Source organism: Nuphar pumila, chromosome 14 (genome assembly GCF_984573655.1).
Source record: "Nuphar pumila chromosome 14, dmNupPumi1.hap1.1, whole genome shotgun sequence".
NCBI classification, from domain to species: domain Eukaryota; kingdom Viridiplantae; phylum Streptophyta; class Magnoliopsida; order Nymphaeales; family Nymphaeaceae; genus Nuphar; species Nuphar pumila.
This window is the reverse complement of record NC_143262.1, coordinates 7,525,714-7,532,466: the sequence shown is the minus strand read 5'-3', so window position 1 is coordinate 7,532,466 and position 6,753 is coordinate 7,525,714.

Genomic DNA, 6,753 nt, shown 5'->3' with positions numbered 1-6,753 from the left:
CTTGAGCCACCTTGCTCACACACTAGCAGTAACAAAGCGTGCATACATCCCATACATAGGTCATCATTCAATTTTTAACATAGCATGCATTTAAGGTATAAACATAACTCAAAACATGATAGCATAATCATTTTTATGTATCTTCACATCAACACGTGTACACTACTTCATCAAACCATTTATGACATCACACATAGCATATATCACCATATTGCATGACGGGTATCATGCATTCTACACCCATGCTCTTACTCATAGTCATAAGTTTATAAGTATATACATTTTTAAAATTCAGCTATTCATTTTTGAAATGTATATATATATATATATATAGATATATTCTGAAACATCATGTACACGTCCAAACTGCACACAATACTCACTTTTTCGAACAATATTTTTTTGTGCATATATGCATATATTATATATGCATATTTTCGAAACAATTTATACTTGCATATTATCTTTTTCTTTCAACCACATACATATATATATATATATATATATATATATCTTTCTTTTCTTCAGCTTCATAAATATGAATTATATATGCATATTTGAAATTGCATGCACTAATATATATATATATATATATATATATATATATATATATATATATATATATATATATATATATATATATATATTCTTTTTTTTAAGCAAGAAAAATCGCTACACATACTGTTTTTTTTTATAGGTGCAGACTTGCGATGAAGATCGTTGCACACATATACTGATTTTTTTTTTTATAGTGACAGACTTGCGATGAAAATCGTTGCACACACTGTTTATTTTTTTATAGTGACAGACTTGCGATGAAAATAGCTGCACACAGACACTGTTTATTTTTTTTATAGTGACAGACTTGTGATGAAAATCACTGCACACTATTTTTTTTATAAGGGCAAACTTGCACCTATGCAATTTGCGTATAAAATGCAGACCGAATGTGGCGCTCGCTGCCATATGCAGAAGTATTGCCAAACCTCTGTCCAGGCCATGGTCTGAACTTATGTGGGTTCAAACCTTGGTCTGGATGGACCAACAGAACATAAAAAGAAAAATTTTAGCACTAAATTGGGGCAAGCCACTGAGTTTCTATTCAGGCCAAGTTCTAAACTCACATGGGTTCAGACCATGGTCTAAACACACAACAAGTAGATCGTGCGTTGGTTGGAGTAATGCATTAATAAAATAAATATCCAACATATTTGTAAGAACCCATGGCAAGAATACATGGCAAAAGAGAAAGAGTATAAGACATGACACAATCAGTGAGATGAAGCACATGTTGTGACTCATGGTTATTCAACATGTTTGAAAATAAATCAATGACAGACCTTGGGTAGGTCTCACGTTTTGAGACTTGAAAAACAAAGACAAACCTTGAGTAAGTCTCAACGTTTTGAAAAAAAAAATGAAAATCATGACAGACCTTGAATAGGTCTCAGCGTTTAAAAAAAAATAAATGAAAACTATGAGAGACCTTGAACAAGCTGCAATATATTTTTTTTGAAAAAATATGGCATTCACATGCATATGGTCTAGCTCTCCAAGATGCTCCTCATAAGCATGAAAATGTTAGAAATAACAAGAAAAATAAACTGCCCAACTCTAACAAAACAAATAACAAAACAATTTACAAGTTTAATATCCACGTTGGATTTAAACTAAATAATGTCTAACAGTTCTAAGAAGCTTAATATGAAACTGTGTATGCTTACCCAAATTTAAATATAAACTGAAAGTAAACTAAGCAAGTTCTAACTATTCAAAAGAAAAATATAGGTGGAAGATTCTGCATATGCTATTCTTGATTCAACCAAGTTTATACATAAAAAAAATCTTTCAAATCTTACTAGCATGAAACAAAAATGACAACATGCTTAAACAAATTTTAGATGAATGTTCTAAGTAAACAATCCTTATGAAAATGGTAAAGGACCTTACTTTTGTAGAGTGAAAGATAAAAACCATGAGATCCCCTTACGATTTGGAATAGAGAGGAGTTTGAATACACACCTCTCTACAATAGATGGGTCAAGGGTGTAACACTTAAAAAAAAAATCAGGTAGGGGATGAGAGGAAGCAAGAGAGGGCAAAGGAGGAGGATGAGAAGCCTTAGCCAAATTGGTTGGAATGAGGCAGCTCTCCATTTTTTTTTATAGAGCTAGGGTTAGGGTAAAATTAGACGGAGGATTGAGAGAGATTTGTGGATGATGGAGAGTTGATCTTGGTCAACCTTCAGCCACCCTTCTCCTTTTTCATCTTGTTTCTCATGCTTACACGAAAATGACAAAAACAGAAAAAGGTAAGAGGAATGTCATTTCAGAGGACTTCCATTTTGAGCTTTCCTCAAAAGAGTCCCCCAAGGCCATTCAAATGATTTTTTCTCTCTCTCCCTCCCTTGGGTACTTGAGCTATGAAGGAGGGGATGAGGTGAACTGAGCCGCATTCTCCCTCCAAAAATTCAGATTTCCTTGGCTCAATTATTTGGATCTCCAACCAGTTTGGTTCCAAATCAAAATTGATGTGCATCCAAACCCACATGAGAACAATTTTTTTTTTTATCATATGCATCTTAGGTCACATTTTTAAAATAACTATATTTATAAATCAAAGTTAGGAATTCACTTAATACCTTAAGCATAATTTACCTTATATACTTGTTAATTACCAACCTATCACTAATTAATCACAATTAGGAGATAAATGCTTAATATCTAACAATTATACGCTAAAAAATCCTAATTAATGAAAATAACTACTCAATCACCAACATTGTCAATTAGACACCACTTTAATTTGCCATACAAAAGAATAATTAATTTTTTTATTCCATACTTAGGTAAAATTCTTTACTGACTATGGTTTTATCAACTAACTTAGCTAGTTATGATTTATCAGGAAAATTAGTCACTAAGTTAATTAATTTAATCAAAATTAATAGCTTAACTTAGTTGTTAATTAATCAACTTTCTTAACTTATTTATCAATTAGCTGCTAATTGTCACTATGTCTAAGTTAAGTTGAAAACATAGTAGTTTAACATAATCAACCACACATGTTAATAACACAACAAATATAATTTTTTTGCATTGCTTACAATATTTCTTATTTAAAATTCTAAAATTTTGTGGGTCTTACATTAACAACCCATACTCGAACTCAAATCACCAAGAAACCACATTTAAGTAACTCTGAATCAACTCTTCTAAGCCCAGAGGTCGACTCAAGCTCTACAGAAGTCGACTCACAAGAAACAAGGGTCTACCCAGCCTGGTAGAGGTTGACTCTTAGTATTCAGGAGTGATTCTCAATGTTCAAGAGTCGGCTCTCAATATTTAGGAGTTGACTCCCCCCCTGTAGGGGTCGACTCTTAGAAAATAAGGGTCAACTCTCAAGAAGCAGGAGTCGACTCTGACACTGCAAGAGTCGACTCCCTGAATTCAGGGGTTTAGAAACATGAAAACTGTGGTGTTGACCCTCAAAGAGAACAAAATGCATTTTCATGCAGGATTTGACTCCTAATCTGTAGGAGTCGACCCCAAACAGAGCTGAACCAAAAATCTCAGCCTCAAAGTAGCATTTCCAACCAGAATTTTATGAATTCTCATCATAAAGCACTGGATAAACAATTATAACATGAATTTCTACGAGAAAACATATTCAAGATTGCATTTAACCTCATACCCTTTTAAACACATGTATACTTTTAAAAAAATAGCTTTTTCTAAATATACTATAAATTTTTTTGAAAAGCTCAAATTTAAACATGGTTTGTCAACTTCATAAGATCAGATAGCATACCACAAATTTCTTAGCAGAAAGCACTCATAATGAGCATTTTTCAAAGAAACTAGCATTGTTTCCAACACAATTTCATCAACATGCTTCTGTGCCTCTAGAAGTTCATGGAGTAAAGAGATCACACCTTGATAATCGTAAGAAAACCAGAAATCTTACCAAACTATGAGCTATAAGTACCCAAATTCATAAATACTCTCAGTTAGTTGATGAATCTCCCCAAAACTCATCAACTAGGACCACCAAACATGATTTTTGAAGGATGCAACCTCTTCTCCATTAGAACGTGATGGATGTAAGAGAATAAAGTAAAACCAGAGGAAGAGAGTGTGTGGGGTGATGAGGGAGATGTGAAGAAGAGTGAGGAAAAGAGAGAGTGAGAAGATAGAGAGAAGATGAGAGAGAGCATGCGTAACAAGGAGGAGAGATGGATTAGTTTTTAAAGTAAAACCAATTGACCCTTATTATTACATGTTAATACTTGTGAAAACCAAGTAAAACAGTGGGGGCAGAGCTATACATTTTAATGACAGCTGCCCCTACCAAAAATACCAAAATGTCGTTAATATAAATTAAATCCCCCATCATACCTTTCTTCTATAAAATTTGCCCTTTTTTTTAATATATTTACCAAGTTGCTATTACCCATAAAAACTAAGATCTTTTAAGTAAATCTTCTGCATGTCCCTTGACAAAGTATCCCTTCACCTTTTTTAAAATTTGTGGGCACGTTCCTTGCCCAAAATTTGTAGTTGCCCTTAGATCAAATTAGATCTGATCTAAACCTAATTTTGACGGCTCCAAGGTCCATCACTCTAAAAATCTAATATTCAATAATATGAACCATGAATTGCACTTTAAAACTTATATTATTATATTAGAATATAGAAATTATGGGTTACAAAAAAGCATACATTTATATTCTACCTCACTAAAAAAAATTGTCCTCAAAATTTATTCATAGATGGTCAACAAAAATATAGTGGTATCTTTCTCGCATATCAACCTCGAGTTACCATGTGCACCCTTCATAGTCGTAATGATGCAATTTGACTTTGACTAATGGCACCACCTTGTTCCTCATCACTTTTTCGCGATGATTAACTATCAGAACTGGTCGCTTCGCTATAGTCTAGTCCTCTCGCACCTCGACATTCTCATATTGGATGGTATGCTAAGGGTAGGGGTGGCAAAATTTGACACGACCCACCAACCCGCTTCTTAGCCGTAAATGGATCGACCCGCTTAACCCGTTTATTAAACGGGTCGGGTTCGTGTTAGGGGTATGCCAACCCGTCTGACCCGTTTAATAAATGGGTTAGGCAGGCGGGTTAACTCATTTACCCAAACCGACCCGCCAACCCGACCGATTTATCGCAATATTTTAGTCATGGGTTGGCGTTTTCCATAGGCAATCAACATCAACTCTGTCAGAAGCAACCCCTCCTCATCGTCCTTCTCTCGATCTCCCACCGGCATGCCTTGAGCTCGTCGGAGACGGAGCAGTAGCCGACAAGCGTGATCTTGTCATCGGAGGCGGCGATAGAGCCGAACTCGAAGACGGTAACAACGTCAGGCCTCGGCACCTCCATGGCCATTCATCCCCAAAACCTCCTGCTCTCCAGCCAAAATCCCTATCGAAAACCCCTAGAAACCCCCAAAATCTCTTTCATACAAAAGAGTACAGAGCCAAGCGACACTGACTGTTCAGAAGACCACCCGAAACTGCGGAGCGTTCGACCCTGTAGAAGACAGGATCTCCCATCGCCATGCCTCGAGCTCGTCGGAGACGGGGCAATAGTCGGCGAGAGTGATCCTGTCGTCGAAGGCGGCGATGGAGCCAAACTCGAAGACGGTAACGACGTCGAGCCTCGACACCTCCATGGCGCCATTCATCCTCGGGACCTTCTGCTCTTCGGCTGCAGCGTCCGTCACCGGCTTCTCCGTTTTCCGCCCTTCCTTCCCCTTGTCGTCCTTGGCCTGCGACGCATCACCCTTCCTTATGGAGAACCACCGGCACCACCCCATTTTCGCTCTCCCTAGGGGTTAGGGTTTTGGTTGGGGGGAGAAGTTAGGCGGGCGGGTCAACCCGGTTACCCGAACCCGACCCGCCAACCCGTTTACCCGACCCGACCCATTTATTAAACGGGTTAACTGTGTCGTGTCGGGTTACCCGCTTAATAAATGGGTCGGGTTCGTGTTTGGCACAGCCAACCCGTTTAATAAACGGGTCGGGTTCGTGTCGAGGTATGCTGACCCGCCAACCCGCCGACCTGACCCGACCCGATTGCCACCCCTAGCTAAGCGTCTTTTATGTACCTTCTCAACATCGATACATGAAATACATTGGGCACAAGGGCGTAGCTAGGAGGGGGGGGGGGGCAGGACTGGGCTGTAGCCCAGTCCTGCCTCCCAAAACAGTTATTTTTTTTTTTTTAAAGCCCAGTCCTAGCCCAGCCCTGATTCCATATCAAATAGATTTTTATCCATTTTTGTAGCCCAGTCCTAGCCCAGCCCTGACTGCAGCAAATAGTTTGATTTGTCCATATGAAATAGATTTTTATTAATAATTGTAGCCATTTTTTATTTTATCTCAAAAAAAAAAATTTCGGGGCCGCTGCCCCCAAACCCCCGACTATCACACAAATAAATTTTTTTTTGCTACACCCCTATTTGCCCCCCCCCCCCCCCCCTCACATGAATCCTAGCTACGCCCCTGATTGGGCACCTGTGTAAACTGTGGCCATAGGGCAATTCGGTAAGCTACCCGTTCGACATTCTCAGGAATATCAAATTGACCGATATATCTAAGGCTCAACTTGACCTTCTTACTAAACTGAAATATACTTCGGCTCTGTGAAATTCACACAAACACATGGTCAACAACTTTGGATTCGAGCTTATGAAACGTCTCTCGTCAATCAACAAACATTTTATCATCTTCAC